At 36.8% G+C, this 23,116-nt stretch overlaps 1 protein-coding gene across 1 annotated transcript in view; it reads left to right on the top strand.

Moving 5' to 3' along the window:
* The first annotated feature begins 4,966 nt into the window (after nt 1-4,966).
* LOC134204251 (E3 ubiquitin-protein ligase goliath-like) overlaps nt 4,967-23,116 on the top strand; it is a 211,604-nt gene continuing 193,454 nt past the window's right edge. Inside the window, exon 1 of the mRNA XM_062679071.1 lies at nt 4,967-5,953. The gene's annotated coding sequence lies outside the window, so the exon portion shown is untranslated. The remainder of the gene's footprint in view (nt 5,954-23,116) is intronic.

Below are 23,116 nucleotides of genomic sequence, written 5' to 3'. Positions count from 1 at the left end.
ACACAGGAGTCCCTTTTTCGTTTATATTTTTCGTTAGATTGTTCCATAGCTTGTTGGCACGGTGTCGCCCTTCTGCTCTACATAGGCTGACCATACGTACCGTATTTAACGGGACAGTCCCGTTTTTCAGACCTTTTTGTGCTGTCCCGTCGTAATCTACAAAATCCTCAATTTGTCCCGTTTTTTCATTGATTCTGCATTGATCATACATAGAAAGTGTTTTTTGCCTTAATTAGAGAGATTTACAGCCCTCGGCTGGCTCATCTCTCATCAAGGAAATGGACGAAGCCCATAAAAAATGTTAGATGTTATGTTATTAGTGTTGCTTTCAAAAGAATGCTATATATGCCGTTTTATATTTTCCATTGTTCGACTTTTCTTAAGGTTTTTAACAAGTAATGACAACAGGTGCTTCTCCGAGAGATTTTTCATACATTCAATGATTTTTTCTGCCTATTCCGGAGAAATTAAAATTTTGCCAATTTCATCAGGACGGATTAATAACTTGGTAGGCAATTTCCTGAAAATCCGGTCACGCCTTAACGTCAATAAAATGAAACGCAGGGACAGATATTCTTATTTTAAGATTAGGTTCATTTTCGATTATTCTATTTGAATCTTCCAAAGAAGGTATTTCAATTTATTTTTCTTTTTTATTACTTTTTCTCTTCAATTCCAATCTCAAATCTGTTTACCACATATTGTTCAATCATTTGATTCTTCTTGAATCATTCAAAGACCTTCTGAATAATTCTGAATATTTCGAAATCATCCACTGTAAAAAAAATGACGTCATTATAAAAAAAATATAAATCAACTGAACAAAATCGAGTTTAAAGCAGTTTCAAATCGAGGGTCGGATTAAAGGCTAGGACCCAGCGCCGTAGCGTGTGGTTGGCCAGGTTGGCCCCCGCCAAGGGCGCCAGCCTGTTGGGGCGCCAAAGTCCAGAAATATGCTATGAGAAATAGAACACTCTTATTAGTTTAAATCGCAATTGATTACAAAATTACTATAAAGTCCGAAAGGCTATGGAAGAAATATTTTTAGATATCTAGAATCCCACTTCATCATGTCAACTGAATGAGACGAAATTTATCAACACTGCAGGACTTAGTTTTGACCTGTAGTTTTTTGATTTCCGGATTGGATTAGTTCCATTGTTGCCTACTGTTATGATCATCGAGAAACTATACATAATGCTTTACAGCAGTAAGGACAAATTAAACTAAAAATCGTTTCAAAAGTTTTAGCTCTTTCCAGTGGATTTAATCAAAATCTACATCTATATGGGGCATGCTTACCGAGTGACATTTTAAGGCGCATTTAAGGCTCATTATAATGATTTGGGTGGGGTATTAGATCGAATGAAATTTCAGGTATTTTATTGTTTCCGTTTAGTCACGTTCACGTTTTTTGCTATTTTTGTTCGAGTGAGTAAATTTTTGGCCGACTTTTGTGTGGTCTGTTTAGCCGAGTTGAAAACTTAATAAATGACAATCGGCACTATTTTTTACCGATTCCCCATTAAAAGCAGCATTGAAAAAAGAGAAAATGCTCGAGAAAATTATAGTAATGTAAATATACTCTGGTTTACTAAAAATGTTTTAAAAAGACTTAAAATTAAAGAGTTAAGATTTTTTTACGTGCCTAAAATTACATTTTCCCAATTATAAACATTGCCCACTGATTGATTTGATGTGTTTCGCTTGTTTTAACAAACTCGGCCAACTTACCCCAGCCCTGGGGTTGGTTGGCCGAATTTTTCCGCCGCGTATGATTTGTTATAACTTTTTTCTCAATTTGTGTTCATTGATGAAAATATGTCACAAATGTGCTCAAGACCGTTTTTTGAAAAGTCGAACCAGATTTAGAACAGACATTATGGAAGCAAAACTTGGCCAACCAGCCCTGGTCTCCCTTAATCAGCCTGTTGTTTAAGATCCGTAGAGCCCTAATACTCTAGAGAATGATTCCGAGAAGTAGTAATATGGATTTTATGTAGATTTGAGATCATTTTCCTGTTTTATTCAGAGAAACTTCCTGTGTACCGATTCCAACTACAAAAATAAAACGATGATGCGTATTCCAAGTGTTGTACTCATCTTAGATTTTTTTCTGGCAATTAAATTGGAGAAGATGAATATCTATCTAGTCCATTGTTGGATTTTTTCTTGATCCTTCTGCTTCTGATGGCAATTCCAACTAATCCATTAAAATTTATCGACTAATCCACTTCAAAGTTGGATTTAATTCACCCGTCCAATGACAGTTTCGGCCACCAATTGATCCGATTACGTTCAATAGCCATTTTGATCATCTACCAACTCACCCCAGAGTTGGATTTTGTTAATCTAATCTAATCCAACGATCAAGCGACTTAGGCTTAGATTGTTCATAACTTTTGACTAGGTTCGACAGCGAATTCAAAAATCGATCAACCCACTTTAGAGCTGGGTTTTACTGAGTCACTAAAGTTTCGACAAACCCTCTACAGAGAGGGATTTTTCTTGATCCGAAAAGATCGATCTACTTCAGACTTGGGTTTCTTTGACCCAAAAAATCGTTTTTTTTTTCAAATTAGGAAGACTTTATTTAACCTACCAGATATTCGTTAAAAACTCAAGTTTATTTATATTTTTGAGGAGCAAGTAAGTTTATTTAGCTACCCTTATTGTCTAATCATGCTTGAACAGAAATTATAAAAGAATTTTTTTGAGTATGTCACGCAAAAATTGGTGATTTTAAACCCACTCCTCTCACCATGCGTATGGTCACTATTGTCTGAAATTATGTAAATTATGGCCACTATTATACGTTATGTATGTTATAGACGACCTAAAAACTTTCAGCAATTGTTGGAGTTTTCTGTTCGGCGCTATAAAAGTCCTCAAATTTTGCAAATAGGTCAAAATGATAACAAAACTTTAAAAATATCTCAGGCTATTCTGGGCAATCGAAAAAGACTTGCAGGGAACAGGTTCCTGTACATCGCTGAACATTTACACATAACTTTTATTTGAGCTTTTTGGAACCACTAAACCCTTTAATCTTGTAAGATTCAAATTGATCTCGAAATTTGAATTCCTTTAGTAAGAAAGGGGCGCTCAATAAAGGTTTCGCCAAGGGCGCTGGAAGACCATGCTACGGCTCTGCTAGGACCCCACGTACTTTAGGGCTAGTTCACACATCAGGAGCTTGTCTGCAAATTTCGCTCCCATACGTGTGGACGAGATTTATGGGATTCCGTAATGAAAAGTTAGAAATTCGGCCCGATTTAAAATACAATCTCCGGAAATCTCCGAGGTTCCGAGATGTAAACAAAACTATAAATTGGCCAGGATTTTTTAACTTTTCGCGATGAAATTGCATGAGTCACGCTTTTTGGGAGCACATGGGAACAAAATCAATGGACAAGACTCACGAGGCATGAGTCTACTTTTAGCGTCATTTAAATCAATTTCGATCAAAAAGGACTGTGATTTGATTACATTTGGAGTACTTTGACTATTGTTAGTTGTTTTCAATTGCTCAGAATTGGAAAAGCTTTTGATATTGGTCAATAAAGAAAACCTTAAAGCATGTCTAAGAGTAGATTGAAACAAAATTTCAGAAATCCTTATTTTTTTAAATTTTAAGAGATAAGTAATTTTCTGTTCTGTCGTGTTTTTGGCCGCTTCCCTTTGAGGAGTTACACGGATGGCATTCTTCAAATTCCCGGTTAACCTGATTTTTCACAGTATTTCAAAAAGCACCTGAATTTTCTTTGATTTCTTGTGATTTTTCTCATGGGGTTAACTCATAGTTTCATTAACGCTAATTTAGTCTTAATCAACCAAAACCCACCCGTGTAAAAAAGAGCTTGGTGTAGAAGGTTATAGTGGTGACTGATTTCCTCTAAAATGCTTCTAATGTCTAACACAGAAAATGAAAATCAAGCTTTTAAATTTAGAAATTTTTACAACTCTTGAATTTTATCACAAGGTTTTTCTGACATGTCCCGTTAAGCAAGCGTGTTTGTCCCGTTTTTTCACGGAAATGATTTGGTCAGCCTAGCTCTACACAAAATTCCCCCAAAATCTTGTCAACTCCTCCACTTGCTGGGTATTTATATTCATCGACATTTTGCTCCTACAACGGTATAGCACATTGATTAAAATTACAAATCACTGATATTTTTTTATGGTTGCTCACATATCCTCGTGAAACACAGAAGAAATATTTATTACTCATTTTATTAGGACGGATTTGTGCCAAACGAACTTCAATTTATAGCGAACTTCAATTGAAAACCAAACGTCTCGATCATCATTCGACAACTAAAGTGGTTTCGAGTACATATTTATCATTGACTTCAGTCGTTATCGAATTCGATTGTTTTGATGCTGTAATGTCAAAAGTCTTCGTTATTCTAGTACTTCCTCGAACGATATTCGATTATCGAGTTCGAATCGAAGACCAAAAGCAGTCGATTCGATAAAAATTTTAATATCGTTCGCAATTCCACCCCTGATCACGTTTGAACTTAATTTAGATCACTGATCGAGCTGTAAAAAATAGTATCAGTATCACTGCTATGTGAATTAATGTGGGTTTTGATTAATATATAAATATAACAAATATCATTAAATACACTGTTTTTAAGCATCCCAACAAACCATGTACTAATTTGTACTAATTTATATCTCAGACAACAACCACTTCGCCAGTTCTACAGCTATGACAGAAACTCGCCCATAGCTCGCACAACGTCATTCACAATCCTCTTTGTGCTGCATTTTCCCCTTTCAACTTGTTTTTCGCATTTTGACATCGAGCTCAGCTGTAGTCCCCAGCAAAAACCAAACAAACCGTATCCTCTCTCGTCCATATGCGTTCTCTTCGGCTCTCGGCAACGCTGTCGACTCTGTGCGACGTCATAAGCACCGCACACGATATACCCTCATAAACCTCCTATCTACAGCGAATTCTATACTGCGGCAGCAAGCAGCTTCTGATGCCGTATCGTGCGGATCAAATCGACCAACAACTGGCACTGGGCTCAGTTCACTTCTGTCCGCTCGAAGAGTAGCACCTTCTGCAACCGACGCCGCCGCCGTCGTCGACGCCAAACGGGGAAGTGTGATTCCAGGAGTATTGTAGTGGGTTCGTGGGTGGAGACGACCTCGCGTATGCGTAGAATTTTTGTTATTTCCTGACAGGAAAGGAAACTCTTAGCTACCATACCCGTGGGTCCCGCTGGTAGATGTTATGCTGGGAAATTGGATAATTTCTAATCGTTTGTGACACTGTAAGTGCTATTACGATAATTGGTCTGCGAAGAAATAGTTGGACAGAGGAAGATCAAAAGAAGCTGCTGCTGCAGTGCCAATTTCCATTTGTATCGAACGTGTTTATGTGAGTGTGTGAAAGAAAACACGACCAAAAAAGCATGAAAATTTAATTGAACCAAACCGAATGCATAACAGAGCGCCCGGAGAAAATCGAAATCCGAGTGTGCCTTGCCAGAAATTGTGCGTGGAAAATCGCATCGCGTTGGCCAACTTTGATGAGGCCCGGAATTGTCGTCGGAGTGAAATCAATGATTGCTTTGATCCACTGTCTCCCCCCGGTCACACATGTGTGAAAGTTGAAGAAAAGTGTATTCAAAGAGAAATAAATTTCCCTCTGTGTGCAAATAATCAAGCCAAGAAAACAAAAGCGTGAAAGATCAAACACACGGCTCTCTTACGTTGTTCTGCACGTTTCAACATTGTGGCATTGTGAGTGGTGCATTCTAAAAATAAACGGGAGCATCGGAATCATTTATAATCAGCTGAAGGTGATACATTTGTTGTTTAAATAACTCGAAAGTGTTCTCCGATAGGCCGGGGGTCAGGAGTTGTTGAAGCTGCGAGCTGAGCGGCTATGCTGATTACCATCGCCGATGCAACGGAACATCATCTAATGAGACAGGTTAGAGCGCGAGGGCCATTTGCGGCGGGGTACTGTGGGCCATAGCTAGGAATTTGAAGACAATTGCTGATGGGAAAGAACTTTTTGGTAGACTTGGTTGAAATTCGACAATTTCGTTGCCTCACATTAGTACATTTATTTTCATATGGCCACATTTAGTAAATTAGTAAAATCCTCACACCCAAAAAGCAAATCTCACAATTAAAATCTTGGCATATACAAACCTACCAGAAATGTAAGCTTTTTATACAGATACTGTGCTGCCTTAACCGCATATTTGTCTCATCTTTAATGGGTTTCCTATCCATATGGGACACATGTGCGCAGTGTATTAAAATAAAATAATTTGTATAATTTGTACAGTTTTGTACAGTTTCTGTAATGTTCTTATGCAGAACTGTATTAGCTGGTTCGGTGCAGTAATTTTTTTTTAGCGATATCATCTACAAATCGATATCATTGAAACCTCCATCAAAACAAAACATCAATGGTCATACTAAAAAGCGGTATGGAAAAACTACGAAATCAAAATTTTGAAAATTTATGTGTACTATTTAATGCCATGAAATGAAAAAACCATAATTATAATTATTAGTTTCTATTTCCAAATACATAGATTTACAAGCAATTTCGTTGTTTTAAAATGTTTTTACTTTTTAATAAAATTTTATATTGATTAATTGGTTTTAAATTTAAATTTGATTAAATTTAAAATTTAAATTTTATATTTAATAACTGGTTTTAATTGAACATTATTTTTCATAAACATTTTTAAATATTTTTTCTCATGATGTTGATATTCGATTTTTCTTATATCCGCTTAAAACCGTTTTAGAAGACATTTGAGAAGTTTTACATGTTATATTCTGTGATTTTCAAAGTTTCCTGAAATTCGAAGAAAATACCAATTATTGGCAATCCAAGCTTTTCGCCTAATTGAAATATGAAAAAAAATGACCCAGAAACACGGACAAACCTCAATTGTTATACTTTTGTATGCGCTTCCTTGATGACTGATGTTCACTAAATATAAGAGAAATTATCACAAACTTAGTACGTAGTTGAAATATTAAAAATAACATGATCACCTTTCTTTTATTGGCATTGTAATTTCAATTGTTGGCAATGAAATTGCTCTATTTGCCAATCAGTCCTCAAAGTAGAAAACTGTTGAAGTACGAGCCACGCACAAATATGGCTCAACTTTAATTAAACTCAGTCTTGTACATAAAATAAACTGTCTGAAGACAAAAATAAGTTCGTGGTCTTGACATCAAGTTTAAGTAATATAGAAAGATAGGCACAAATACTTCATCATAATGCAAAACGAATTCAAAATAGTCAAAACATGTAAATCTGGACAGAAGCTATTTTGTTTTAACAATTTTTTAATTTGAAGGGGCGTTTCATTTTGTCTCAATTAAGAGTTTGGGGAATTTTTGTCTCGGTTAAGAGCAAATTTTGTTTTGTCTCATTTAAAAGCTTTGTTTTGTCCCGTGTACAGAGGAACAGGCCGTTTTACCTCGCAGACTAGCAGACTACCTCAATGTTTCATAATCGAAAGATAAAAACTAACGCCAGCTATTTTGTTCGCTAAAATCAAATCACAAATCATCCCGAATGGTCAAAAGACATTTGACCGAGGCTGAGTTATTGATCGGATAGGCCATTTGGCCGAAATCCAGCTACCCGGAAGTCATTTGGCCGAGCATGCCGAAATAGTCGTTTGGCGGGAAAGGCGATTTTGCCGAAAATGTCATTTGGCTGAACTGATTATAAGGCCGAAGATGTAGCTTGGTCGAACGAATCATACGAACGTAAATGATGATTGAAAATCTGGTCATATGGCCAAAAATGTTGTTTGGTTAAACAACGGTGAATGTCACAAGTGTGGAGTTGAAAATGATAATTGCACAGTAAGAAGCGCGAAATGCACATCAAAAAGTGAGATAACAAATGCGGAGTGAGCACTGAGAAATGAGAAGTGAAAAGTTAGACGTCTCACTTATTACTTCTCACTGCGCTTTCTTGCTTCTTGTTTCTCACTTTCACAGTGAGAAGAGAGGAATGTAAAATCAGAAGTGAGAATTGAGTCATTTCACTCCTCACTCCTCATTTTTCTTTGTGAAAAATGAAAATAAAAAAATGAGAAGAAAGAGAGAAAAATTAGAAGTGAAGAATGGGAATTGAGACGACTAACTTATCGTTTCTCATTTGGCATCGAGTTGTTCGATTTGGGCATTTGTTGTATAATCCATAAGAAATTCGGCGGAAAGCCAGTTGGCCGGATACCACAAATAGTTGGAAACGGCTACTAGATCGAAAATGGTTCGGTCAAAAATGTCATTTGGCTAAATGGGCATACATCGTAGTTCGTCCTTACTAGTAATTTGGCCGTAAAATCCGTTTGCCAATAAATATCGATCGGCTGAAACGGTCATTGCATCGATAAGGTCATATTGCCGAAAACTTCGTTTAGCATGATTGATCGTTTAGCATAAATATCCATTTGGCTGAAAATTACATAAAGCCTAGTAGTTCAACCGGCCCAGAATCTCTTTTGGGGAATGTGGCCTATAATATCAACCCGTTCGGCCAAATGGCTTTTTCTGTCAAATGCAATTTTAGACCACATGACCTATTGGGCGGAGCTACTTGTTTTGGTCAAACGACCTGTTAGGGTATTGCGGTCAAATGATCTATTCGGCAAAGAACCGGTTCAGCCGAACTGCATTTTCGGCCGTATGTCTTATTCTGCCAAATGACTCTCAGTCAAATGGTCTTTTCCGCCAAACGAACAGTTGTCCATTTCGGCCAAATGACATTTTCCGCCAGATGGGTTTCGGACGAATAGTTTGTTCGGTCAAATGACATAACCGGCCCAACACTTTTCGGATACGTTCCCAAAGTCAGACCAGAACAATCGCAATTGCACAGGGAACCAATGGATGGAAGCATGGGATTTTGCTCTCCAACCTCAATGTGCACAGTCCGACAGCTCTCGTATTTTGGATGGTCAATAACGGCGCTGGCCACGTCCTCACGGTCATCGGGATGGGAAGGAATTGATGATGCAGTCACTCGCCCACTGCAAGCCAAGAACACCTCTGCACTCGCCACGAGTTCCTGCGGAATTTTATTGGAATCTGTGGTTAGGTTTTACGGCAGAGGTTCGTCTTGGTTAACGGGTTGCCAATGAGATGGTAATGAAATTCTAATTGGATGCCGAAACGAGCTTTTTGGCTCATTTCGAATTCTAACTGTTACCTGGTGATCGCAGCAAGCCATGCGCGCGGATGGTTGGTTTTAAATTTGTTGTCACGGTTTTTGTTCGTTTCCGCAAGAAAAAGATTCGGCTGATGTGTATTTTTTGCATATGTACTAGAAGAAAAAAGTTTAAGTTATCTGAAGTTTGAGATTTACGAGTTTGGTGACTTTTTCTCAAGTGTATTATTATTTGAGTGCGCGAAATCGTTTGTGTAGTTTGAATACGGGGATGAATTTGGTGAAAACATGTATGAATTTGTGAAAATACCAGGAAAATATGGATCAATAAAGAATTGCTCGGAAGTCGGAATAGCGCTGGAAGAGTAGTGGTTTATTCGTGGACACTCGTTGTAATCTGCTCTTCCTCAGTTCATTTGTACGGAATTGGATCAATTTGGTGAGATTGTTTCAATATGTTTTAATATGATTCAAAACTAAATACGCGCTGGATTTTAAAATCCGGAAGTTTGTTTATGGATCCATTATCCAATTGATGATGGTAGCATAAACAGGCGGGGCTTATTGTAAGTTAAAGTGACCTCGGACTGGATGTGAGTTACCAGGTAGTCTGAAATAGGTCACTGGAGCTGCAGTAGAGCTAACACTTTATAACTCCTGGGTTAAAGCTGACTTTGTTACATGAAGCTTTCTTCCATAATACTACTGCCGGACAGTGGGGGTTAGATTGAAGATACACACACACACATTTCGAATTCTAACTGTTACCTGCTAGAACTAATCAAGTTGTAGGTATAAGTATTGACCTGGGATTGAACTCACGACCTTCTGCGTATGAGGCAGAAGCAGTAGCCATATGACCACCAAGCCCGTTAGTTTGACCGACAATACCGTTTGGTCGTAAAAGTCGTTTGGCTGACCCTATCTGCCAACGTCCATTGCGGAAAAAATGACTTTCGACGTAATGGTTCGACACATTCAGCCTTGTGGCCGTCGTTCAAATGGCCAAACCAAACAAGTTCAACTTAAAAAAAAAAATATTTCAACAAGAAATTCTCTGGATGTCAAAGGGAATTTTTTGTTTATTACTTCTCTCTTCTCAATTATCAATTACGGACCGGATTCTAGATGCCGTAATACCAGCGCCGTAGCGTGCGGTTGGCCGGGTTGGCCCCCGCCAAGGGCGCCAGCCCTCAGACGGGCGCCAAAATCAAGAATTACGAATAAATAGAACAATTTTAGTTGGTTACTAAATGTGTTGTTTGTTTTATTACTAAATTATGAGCAACATGGGAGATTAATAAAAAAAAAACAACTACCAAGTTCAAATATCTATGATGAAGATAGTTTGAGAAATGTAGAGCAAACAAAAAATATTCCTTTTAACTCTAATAATATACTTTTTGAGGGATACCAATACTTTCACTCAAAAAAGGTGCTGGTTGCACATGAAGTTACATTGTATCCTCTTTGCAAGTCCCGTCCAAGATCTGGATTAGTATTGATCCATATGCCGAATGCTGATTTCTAGCAACACAATGTGAAGATCATTCCATTCTTCACCAACTTGTTCAGAACGTATGTTATCGTCATATTATGACAAGCGATATTCATCACAACACACAATTGCTAAAACCACAACTTCATGATAAATTCACCCAAACAACAAATCTGACAATTATTGTATAAAATTTGGGCATATACAATTCTGTAAGCTTTTTATTCAAATATTGTATTAAAAAAGTACACATCTGTATTATTTGAATACGATATTTGTATAAAAGCTTACAGAATTGTATATGCCCAATTATTGTACAGTTGCGGTGAGGTTCTTAGGCAGAACTGTATTAAAATCTGCCATCCCCTGGGTGGGTGTTCAAAATAAAAGTAAATTTCTTTTTATTTTTGGAGGTAGGTAAGAAGCGTGGACAGAAAGGTTTCTCCCGACCTCTTTCAATCAGAGCCTACTTCACTCAATTGAAGCCCATCTAGAAAAAGTCTGAAAATCTCATATTCAAAAATTGTGGATCGGATTATTTCCATTTTTGGACACCTAATGTCACTGGTTAGTTGACTGCATTCCGAAGGGTGTCCTTTGATTGAAGTTACCACTGATGAGAAGAGGACGTCCAACGTAGCATTGCTGGTTGCAACGTTGGAGGGAATGTGTGATCTTGTATAGGCGTGCCGTGCGGTCTTCGAAAGTAGTGGCGCTTAAGCCGCATGATTTTTGAGAGTATCGGCCAGGGCTGATAAAACGACTACTTTGGTCATCAAGGCTCTCGTAGATTAGCAAAGTTTATATACAATATCCACTATCAAAGCACTCACTCAATTCATTACGCTCCTTGTTTTTGTTGGCGATTCCCTACACGGACAGATAAATTAACCCAAACTTTGAGTTCAATATACGCACTGATGAGAATATCGCAGAAAAAATTTACCCAAAATTGGGTAGTTTTCCCTTTCTTTCCCATGATTGCTATCAAAACTAGAGCAAGATGCAAACACCTCACCGAGGTTGCTCAGCCCAATAACCCAAATTTGAGTAAATTCAATATTCTCAATTTTGGGTTGATTAAGATCCGCTTTGGATGAATTAAACTCAGCTTTGGGTAAATTATTTACATGGGATTGAAGGCAAACTATCTAGTGCTAGAAAAGTCATTTTACTCAAATTTAGGTTATTGGCCCAAACCACGGTTTTGAGTGCAAACAACCCACTTTTGGGTAGTTTTGGTTTTCAGTGTAGGATGTGACAATTGAATTGCGACTGCCTTGTTGTTTCCTCAGTCGATTGCTTCGACGAGGTGGTGTCCAGTGCTTCCGAATATTTTTTATGCAAAATCCGCCGAATAATATATGTATAAAATTAATGTTTTCTCGTTCATTTCTTCCATATTTTGAAAACAAAGATGCTACGTACTATCAGCAACAAGTTTTTACATGGAATTAGATGAGTTTTACAGTGAAATGGGTAAAAACTTGCTTAACAATGCTTCAAATCGAGTATTTCAAATTAGCATAATCCTTGAGAATCATGCATACATGTTTTGCAGTCTAGCATAAATTCATTTTGCCCAAAAAATCAAAAAACAAACTTTTTAAGCAACACGGCCAAGAAAACAACAAGCTGCTCTTTTGAAAATGTGATACCGCTAATCGAAGTAATCGATTGTCATTTTCACCCAATCAGCAACCGGTACGGTTTTGACAGAAAATCGGTACGATTTTTGATGACTAATTGGCACATCCTATCCTAGGCGATTCCCTCCACTTCAAAGTTGGATTTTATTGACCCAACGAAGTACAACAGTGCCTCCAAACCACTGACAGACCCATTCTAAAGCTGGATTTTTCTTGATCAGAAATCAGATAGCAATTTTGAACATCGACCGATCCACTTCAGATTTAAATTTCCTTATCCCATTCATATGAAATTTCTATATGATTTTTCACGATTTTAAAATTCCCCTTGTCCGTGACGGACTTAGTACTTCAGTTCTTTCAATTAACAGCCATTATGGACAATATTAGCTGAAAGGAATCATGAGTAAAGAACTTTCAGCAATTTTAATGATCTTTCAGTAAGTTCTAGATGGTTTTACAGATTCCATACGATGATCCAGAAATGCCCACGACTCTGCAAGGTTCCTTACATGTTTTGCAAATAGTTAAAATTTCACAAAAATTCAATTTTTTTCAGGGGCATATCGCCGAATTCTTCTTGTTATTTTAAGAATCGTCAATCCACCAACCTGAATCTAGCTTTTGAAAGAGATTCAAAATTATAGTGGAATGTAAAATATTGCGCTTTTTTTTCTTAGTAAGAGAGAGGCGCCCAAAACAGATTTCGCCAAGGGCGCCGGGAACCCACGCTACGGCTCCGCGTAATACCATGTCAATGTGGGGTCATTTCGATTCGCAGGTGTCATTTTCCAACTCATGATCGCAAAATTATGACATATACATATTACGTGTCGCAAAATTTATGTATTTGTATTTTCAATTTGGTCATCACGGGATATGCTCTCCTATAGCCGGTGGACAATTTGCATACTGGTTAGAAGGAGTTCCACTGATGTTCGGATGTTCTGATCAATTTTGTTGGTTTGGTTGATCTCCACAACGTGAATGGGATCATATTCATGATTGTGATCAGATATCGATGAATTTGCTGATCATCAACACCTTCAGTGGGGAATCATCGATATCTAAAAACGCAACAATGAATTTTATCAACCTACAGTTTGAAATTTAAAAACCTGTTTTGGGGATATGTTTCGAGTTATTGCGTTATAACTAACGGGTTTCCGGTTGCGGTTAAACACAAATTCTTTTTATTACAGCAGATCATTATTTCGGCAGGTTTTCAAAAATTTACGGTTGAGCTAATGTTAATTCTTCTACTCCAACCACAAAAAACTTCGTCGCCAGAAGACTGTATAGAATCGATCACAAACCAATTTGGTTCAAGTGTAACTCCTGTACTAACGATATTCGATATCTGGCCCGCGCTTGTACAATTTCAGTTGATGGAAGATACAATTGTATTGCAAATTGCAATAAAAGTAACCACAAAGATATAGCTATTGTTATTGACCTTCATTGAGTAAATGAGAGGGCCAACAGAAGAGATGCCATCTGAAATACAAACTGAAACAAAATTAGAAAAATAGTCAACAGGAACCTTATTTTTTTTTTGCTTTTGTCCTTACTGACAGGATAAAGCCAAAATTGGCCAATCTCGCCACCTTAATTTTATTACATTTCTATTTCTCGAAAATTTATAGTCACGAAAATCTCATTTTATAAAACAATAGTGCGCCCAAATGATCACACTGTTTGTTACTTTAGTCCTCATCTGTGCACAATTGCTTTTAAATCATTTTCCGCCTTTTGTCGTCCAACCTTTCCCGTTGGCCCATAGTACGACTGTTTAACATTGAAATATGATTTACATAACGATTGCCCTTCTAGTTCTATCTGGTGGCGGCGGCACTCACTCGTTGCAAATCAGCAGCAAACCTGCGAGCTCGGGCAACGGGACGGGATATCTCCACCGATTGTGAGAATGCATGCAAACAACGACGACGACGACACCTCGCCCTATATAGCACTTGCAACCTGGTTGCATATTTGTTCGCTTTGTTATGCCAGCAGAGATGTCACCAACTTATCTGCAGCGATACGATACCTAGTTCTTTATTTCTTTATTGGTCTCCGCCTGCCTGCGCTTATGTCTTCGGAGCGTAGCCAGTCCCAAGCGCTTCCTATGGCGTAGGAACCTTCGTACTAGTGACTATTCGATTGCTGACATTGTGTTTGTTTTCGCCCGTTTTTGTGTTATTTTTGCTCCCTCTTGGGTTCGGTTCGCTTTATCCTGTTTGGCTTGTTTACGATTCAATGACCTCGATTCTACTGCACCGACGAGAGAGCGAAGGCTCGCTTTGCTCTGTTTTTGCCTGGATCTAGTTGTAGGGAATCGGGAACGCAGTGTTGCAAAACTACGATGTTTTTCTTCGTGCAATTTATGATTTGGATCATTTTGAATGTTCGAATAGTGGTTTTCATTCCCGAGTAGTCACATTAATTGAACCATTTGTTTGAGAAACTGCATATATCCATTTTACACGATTTCGAGAAAACAGCAAAACACTGTTTTTAGACAAATTGGCACCGTATATTTTGAATCACCATCCTGAGACACTGCCAGTGAAAAAACTGCAATCAGTACTGCATAATTGCTCTTCAAAGTGCGCGTAAATATGTAGTTTCTTGAACAAACGAAAAAAACATATATTCCGTATTTGGATGAAGATTCAGAATAAATTAAAAATCTCATTTTGGCCAAAAATGTCATATATGCAGTTTCTCAAACAAAATCATGTTTAGGTAATTTCTATAATTACCTTGATAATACTCTTGATAATTCAATCTATTTTAGCATTTACTAAAGTTTTGAAGAAAGGAAAAGGCTTGATTTTAATCTCCCATTTTTCCAATATTTTAATTTCTCTCCAGGATCACTTCCGAATATGAATATAATTCAAATCCCGATAAACAAACGTGTTCCGAGATCGTAGCGATGATTCAAGTCCACCCGGTTGAAACTGGTTCAACCTAAATTACCCCAACGACAAATAAATTCACATCAATTTGCTGAATTTTTATTCGATTATCACTTTAGGCCCCATTGTCTGCATCAAAAAGTATATACACAGACATACAAACACAATACTCGGATCTGTTGTACTGTTTTATAGATCAAATGACGTATGTTTTCATTAACCAGGTAATCATTTCCGGTGCGAGAAAAGGACATACTCTTGCCATTCACTTCGCGATGAGATGTCGAAGGTATTATCATATGGATAATTTTTGCTGGTGAATTATTATTTTATTTGCTTGCTCATAGGTATTTCGTAATAATGGGCTGTTCATATGCCACGTGCGCAGTTTAGGGGTTAGAATTGCAAATTTTTCAAAAATGTGGGAGTGTTGAAGGAGGAGCGAATGTAAAACTGCTGAAAATATGTCCACGTGTTATATGGACAGCCCCTCATAGCGTTATAGTGCTAATTCATTACCATATGCGAAAAAATAATAAGTATATACCACACCTTCTAATGATCTTGTTGTTTCTGGTCCAAATCCTGGCATTTCTAGATAAATGCATAATGCCATGAGGCATACTTGAAAATATGATCATAGGGCAACGGGAGCTGATGTTAGCCTGGAATGTATTGTTGGCTCATTGGTGACTGGGTAGAATTGAGCCCCTATTCTCATTTCCGTTACCGTGGACTTCCGTTAACTGACCGTTTTTAATCTGAACACTTTTTCATTTTAACCCCGTTCGTTTGAACATCGTTCAAATTAAAAATGGTTCAAACGTCATTCACCAGAAGTTCAAAGTAAAAATGAACCCCGAATTTACTTTCAAATTATCGGGGGATCCCCGGTATATTACAGCCACAAATAGCGGTTTTCGCACAGACTTTCTGAGAAACATAAAATTCACCTTTATCAATTTTCGACAGTATGTATATTGTTGTTGTTTTTGATTCAAAATCGTTTTTTTTGAGTGCTGTAGAAAATCGAATTTCAAAATATTTGGGAAAAATTGATCCCTCCCCAATTAAGTAAATGATGCAAAATGAAGCAGGATTTTTTTTAAAATTTTTTCCTTCAAAATACGTAGATTTTTTTACTTGCTGTGCGTTCTCATGAAGGAGTTTTGTTATGGAATTCGATAGTTCATGCAATCTTAGAACTTTTATGGTATCTTTTGTATCTTTTTATGGTATCCACTTGATGAATATTTTTTCGAATTAGACACCTGGAATAAAAAAAATATTTTTTTTGGCTGAATTTCCGTATGGGTAACTAATGAGTGGCCCTCCTTAGCCGGGCGGGTACGAAGCAAGACCATGCTGAGGGTGGCTGGGTTCGATTCCCGGTTTTTTGGATTGTTTTTGGATTGGAAATTGTCTCGACTTTCCTGGGCATAAGCTGCGAGGCGGAACTGTCCCAGTGGAGAATGTAATGCCAATGAAGAAGAAGAAGTAATAAGGGATCAAGTGACCCATATTGAGTCTTTAACTCTAAATCCTAATAGCCTAGGAATGTTGACATTTATTATGTGTATGGCTTTGGGCTGCGTAAAAATCATAGCAATTAGTTATAAGTTATTCAAATTTCGCGTGGCCACTCGAAAGATCTTTAGGAGGGTCCAAAAACACAAACCATCCGGTGATATTAGTACCACTGGTGGACTTAAGCAGGGGCACGATGGGGCACGAGACCAAATCAGATATTTTCCCTGAAATTTAATTATATACGCAGAAATCGCTTTTTATAAAAAAACAGATTTTCATAAAGTTATTAGGGAAAGAATTTTTGGACAAATCTTGGAATTTCTTTGGAAATTCTGATAGATATTTCTCCAAAAATTCTATTGGAAATTCCTTCGTAATTTTTTCGAGAATTCATTCTGAAATTTCTTCAGGAATTACTTAGCATAAACTTTATATTATTTAAAAAAAATGCATTTCCGAGGTAATTTCTAAAGGAATTTTCTAAAAAAATTCGAAAGGAATTTCCGAAAATAATTTGGACTTTCCAAGGAATTCCTAGAAGATTTCTCCTAAAACAATTTCCGAATTCCTGCAACAATCTCCGTAGATATTCCTGTAGGAATTCCCGAAGGTGTTTCGATAGGTATTCCCAAAGTATTTTCCAAAGAAAATCTTCCTCAAGGACCTTTTTTCCAAATGGCTCGCATTCATGGCACCTGATCGTCGGAATTCCTCGCGCTTTCATTTGTGCTCAGTGGGAATAGCTGTATTTTTGCCCTGATACATTTTTAGACCGAAATTCCTGTTTAGATCCGAGTTATTGCTAAAAATAAGTGTGCGCGGGGGTGTTTTTTCCTATAATTCGAACATCACCTCAATGTTCTGGACGTGTTCAAGCCCGAAATTTATCAAATCAACCATCAAAGCATCTGAAAAATATATTTGTAAAGATTTCTAGTCGATTCTGATGATTTCACCATTTGAGTAGGACCGGATTGACTGAATCCAGTGCTGATTTCTGGGGTCACAATGGTAGAGTATCAGCTACAAAATCAATTACAATGAAATGTGCATGCGGAAATGGTCATGTAGCTGCTCAAGCTTTACAAATCAGAGTTTTAAAAAAATATTTTCAATTGAATTGACCAGGGCCGGACTCAGGGGTCAAATGGGGAGAGCAGTGACCATAACACCAATTATAATGAAACTGGGCATACAGCTGCTTAAACTTCATGAATATATATACGGAACTCAAAGAATTATATTTGAACTTGAAATTGACCTTCTGAAATTTCGATCTGAGCCGGTTGCAGAGGTCAAAATAGGGAGAGTAGGGGCCATAACACCGAATTCAATGAAACTGAACATGTGGATGCTCAAACTTCATGAAAATCCATAAGGAACTAGAATAACTCTGTTTGCATTTTGGCCAGGACCGGATTCAGTGATCAAGAAAAGGAGAGCATGAGCCAAAACTGGGAATGCGGCTATCAAAATTTCATGAAAACACTTCAGGAATTCGAAGAATGCTATTTGCAATCGAAATTGACCTTCTGAAATTTCGACCAGAGTCGGATTCAGGGGTCAAAATAGGAAGATCAGTGGCTATAACAACATAACAATTACAATGAAATGCCATTTGAAAAAAAATCCGTTCGTCCTGAGTCTTTGAGGGTTGGGAGTTTGCAAATAAATTTCTGAAAGAATTCCTAAAGGAATATCTAAAGTTATTTCCAACATTCTTACATTTTTGTAAGAATTTATTTGGATGTTCCCCCAAGAATGCTTTTGGAATTTCTAGAGATTTCTTCTGAAAATCATCAGGAAATTGCATCGGAGATAAATCCGGAATTGTTTTTGAAAATTCCACATCATATTTCTTGGAAAATTAAAAAAAAAAATAACAAGAAAATTTTGGAAGATCCTTCTTTTAGAATTTATTTCAGTAACAACTAAAACTCCTGCGGAAATTGTTATTGAATTACCTTTGAAAATTCCTGTAGGATTTTTTTCGGAATATATTTCAAGAATTCTGCCACTACTTTCTCCAGAAAACTCTAGGAAGAAATTCTTAAAATTCCTTCGAAATTTCCCTTAGGAATTTTTTCAGAACTTCCTCCAGGAATTTCTTCGAAAATTCGATCATTCCTCTGGATTTTATTTAGCAATTCTGGGAGAAATTCGTTTAGACCGTCGAAGATTGCTTTTGAAATTCCTTCGAAAATTCCTTTGAACATTCTTTCGGGGATCTCTTCAGAAAATCCTTTAGAATTTATTTCAGGAATCCTCCGTAAATTTTATTTGGAAATTATTTTGATTCAATCAAAATTAATTGCCTATTTTCAGGGTATTATACCACCCGACATGGACATGCATTTATAATGTTTTGAAAACTCAGATGTGAATATGTACACTATGTGGAAGATTATTATTTGAAAATTGTATTGGAGATAACTACTTTCCTTCGATTGCTCATTCAGTAGCCGCTAAGTTGCGAAGGCTGACGGAGGTCCTTCGTAGCTTAGTTGGTTAAAAGCACCAGTCTAGCGTACTGAAGGTCATGGGTTCGAGTCCTATCAAAGGATAGTAGTTACCTCCAATACATTTTTCAAATCATAATCTTCCGTATAATATACATATTGACATCTGAGTTTTTAGAACATTGTAAATTGTTTTGGAATTTCTTTGAGATTTCTTTAGAAATTCCTTATCCAACATCATCAAAAGAATTTCCAATGGAACTTCCTAACAAATTCCTATTGAAATATTCATATAAATTTTAAATATTTCTTCAAGAATTCCTTCAAGAGCATCTGAACGAATTCTCTCAGGATCTCTGCCAGGAATTTATTTATTCTACGAAAAGTATTGTTTGAAGATCTGTCAGATGATTAAGGTTGTATCAGCAACAACAATTAAATTTGAGCTGATTTAACCTAGAGATGAATTGATTTACACATATTTTGCAAGATGGTCTTTGAAAGCACTTTACAAGACGGGCAGGTGCGGAAGGAACAAAACGGGGGAAGGTTGTTCCATGTGAAGACTGAGAACTACATACATGCAACAAACTTTGTGATAAATCACAATGGATGGGTTTAGTTACATTGAAAATATCGTGAAATAAAAAAATACCGGATAATAAAATCCTGCTTCACGCATCCAGTAGATTCTTGCTGATGTCAGGGTCATATTCAATAGGTTGTTCTAGTGGCTTGAACAAGAGCATCATACTTCGGAAATACTTATCCCTCTCGATATTTTTCAAAAAAATTTGCGATTGTTATGAACCACCACACGCAAATTAGGCGAAAAATTGGATTGCATTAGTGAACCGGCCAACTCTGAGCAGAACTTGTTTTGCAGAATCACACGTTTTATGTTAATTTAAATAGAAACAAGAAATGCTTTAAGGCTAAGACCTGAGATGATTGAATCTCCTATTATGGAAAAAGCGCTCTGGATATTACTCTTTGACTTTGCCAAACAACACTTTTGAACACCCTTGATTATGATCCGGCACAAACATCACGTTTTCCTGCTTCCTCACGGGGAAATCTAACTCGCGGTCCTACATTTATAAAAAAGCTGATCCAGGATGAAACATTCGCGCACTCCGATAGATCACATACGATAATATTTTAAATCTTGAAAGAAAAAAATCTGGTGACGTAACACCAGGCAAATTAGAAAATACGAGAGGAGAAATTATCAAGGAAAAAATGCTGTAATTAAATAAAACACCCAGAAGGAACTCTTGAAGGAATTTATAAAATACCGTCAGCTGGGGGGAAGATGATCATTTTTAAAACAAAACATGCAATAACAATGTGTATTTACATTATAAATCGAAACAAATATTTTCAAAACATGTACTGCTATACGTTGCAATAATCAACAACTTTAGTTTTCTGAAATGCATTCGCATTTATTAAAATAAATTAAACTACCACACATTTTTTAAGTAATCTGGTTTGGGGTGAAGTTGATCAAGACAGCCCTACTAAAATCATTATGACCTAGTAGTCAAAATACACTAGGTTATTTGTATGAATGTTGAATTTACTACGTAAAAAGTCTACGAAGTCAATATTTAAAACGAAAATAGCGTCATTTATGACTATCTTTCTTTTTCTTCCACAAAATACATTTTCATGATTATAATCGAAAAACTCGGATTTCTACCTACCGGTAACATTACTTGAACGGAGAATATTGTTGACTACCGTTTCATAAAAAAATTTGGCACTTTTGACTGACACATCAAATGATCATCTTCACCTCAATGATCATCTTCCCCCCAGTTGACGGTACTAAAATTTCTCTGTGAATTCCACCAAGAATTTCTTTGAATTTTGAAAATGGATCAATATGTTCCTTCACAAATTCCTTTAGGGAAACCTTAAAAAGAAATACTTGCACGTTGAGAGTTTCTTCAGTAATTTCTTCGGAGATTTCTTCAGAAATTCCATAACGAATTCTTTTAAGACTTTCTTCGGAAATTATTTTAGAAATTCCGTCGGAAATTGCTTTGGAATTTTGGTCGGAATTCCTATGGAAAATTCTTCAGGGTAACATGCCGATGTTTCCTTAGGACAGGCCTGCCCAACCTTTTCAAGCCACGGGCCAATTTTTAGAATTCACACTTGCTGGCGGGCCAAAAAATATTTTATACATAATTTTTTTAATATTTTTAAAAAAATTAAAACAATCTCAAACAATGTTCAATCAAATTAAACAGATTTGCACGAACTATTTTCAATTGAGATGTTTGGCGATATCTGCTAGAAAAGCCAATATGTCTCTCATCTATTCAGGATCATTCAGCTCGGGCAGTGGTTTTCCTTTATCTTGCAGTGCTATTTTCTTTTCGAAAAAAATAAAATCTCTCAAGGATGGTACCAAGGCTTAGTCAATGAAATTTGCAAAAATACAGCAAGTCTTCGTATTCGGCTTTCATTTCCGTCAACATTATTTATAATTGGTGGGGGATGAGTTTCCCAACGTTTGTCACGTTTTTACGACGATATTTTCATCGCTTGAGAGAGAGTAGAATACGAAGCGACGGGTTTTTTACGTTAGGGGCGATTCAAATATGACGTCCACTACTTTTTGAGCTTTCCAGACCCACCATCCCGCCTCTGTCAGGCTTTTTTGTATACCTAATATATGCAGTGTCACAAAATCTTAGACCCCCTCCCCCCTAGACCTTTTAAATAATTGTTGAACGACCCCTTATTTAGCTTTCAAATCTTCTGCGAGAACTTTTACTCTTCACCGTGTTCCGCGCAAACTGATGCTACTGAAGGAGGCTTTTTCTAGCACACGATGTCAACAACAATCGAAATGCATTCCTTAAAAGTTCTCCATCCTGGAAAAAAATCATCCGTTTTTCCAAAATCTTACTAACAGCAAAACAGGTCCGTACTACAATTTTTGACTTCGTATTTGCTCGAGTTTCAAGAGTTTGTTGCTTCTATAATCCATTGTACAATTAATTTGAATAAAAAATATAATTTTGAATTGAAACCTTTGAAATTCTATCAACTTTTGTTTCCTACCTGGGCCCTTTCAAATATCATATTTCATAGAATGCTTGGATTCAGATTTTATTCCTTCAATATAGCAAAACGTTCCGGACAAATTAAGCAAACCGGTTTTCATTGTTTCAACGTGAATATAAACTACTTTGACCAATCTTTATTGCAAACGCGATGTTCCACATCAACCTTTTGTGTCTTGGGGTCACTTATGTAATTATTTCTAATTATGTAAAATATTAGTTTTCGTTTCAAATTCAAATGAATAGTTTTGCATCGCGAGCTTCGATTTAAAACTAACATATTGAATAATGAATAATAATAAAACTTCTGGAGTCAGGTGGAAAAGCTGGCGGGCCGATCATGAGGTTATTTTTCCTACATGCCGCGGGCCACAAAAAATTGAGCCGAGGGCCGTACGTTGGGCAGCCCTGCCTTAGGAGAATTCCTTCGGAAATTCCTAATGATTTCTTTTTGAAATGGCTTTAGGAATGTTTGCGGAAATTGGATTGGATTTCTTCGACTTTTTTAAGAAATTGCTTCAGAAATTATTTCAGATTTTTTTCTTATTAAATTCTTCCTAAAAATTTCCCTTCGGAAGCTTTCTTCAGACCTTCATCCAGGATTTTTTTTAAATTTCATTTTTAGAATTACTTCGAACTTTCCTCCAGCAATTTAATTGGCATTTCCTTGAGATCTTCAGGGGCACACAACTTCAAAAGCAAACGACAGACAATAGCGAAAAGCGGTTTTTCATGTTTGCAGCATACACAAAAAAATAGGCTCCAGATGTGCTAATCATATATAAATAGACGTTT

Source organism: Armigeres subalbatus, unplaced genomic scaffold (assembly GCF_024139115.2).
Source record: "Armigeres subalbatus isolate Guangzhou_Male unplaced genomic scaffold, GZ_Asu_2 Contig486, whole genome shotgun sequence".
Lineage (NCBI taxonomy): Eukaryota > Metazoa > Arthropoda > Insecta > Diptera > Culicidae > Armigeres > Armigeres subalbatus.
Note: the sequence above shows the minus strand (reverse complement) of the source record. Positions and strands in the feature narration are given on the sequence as shown.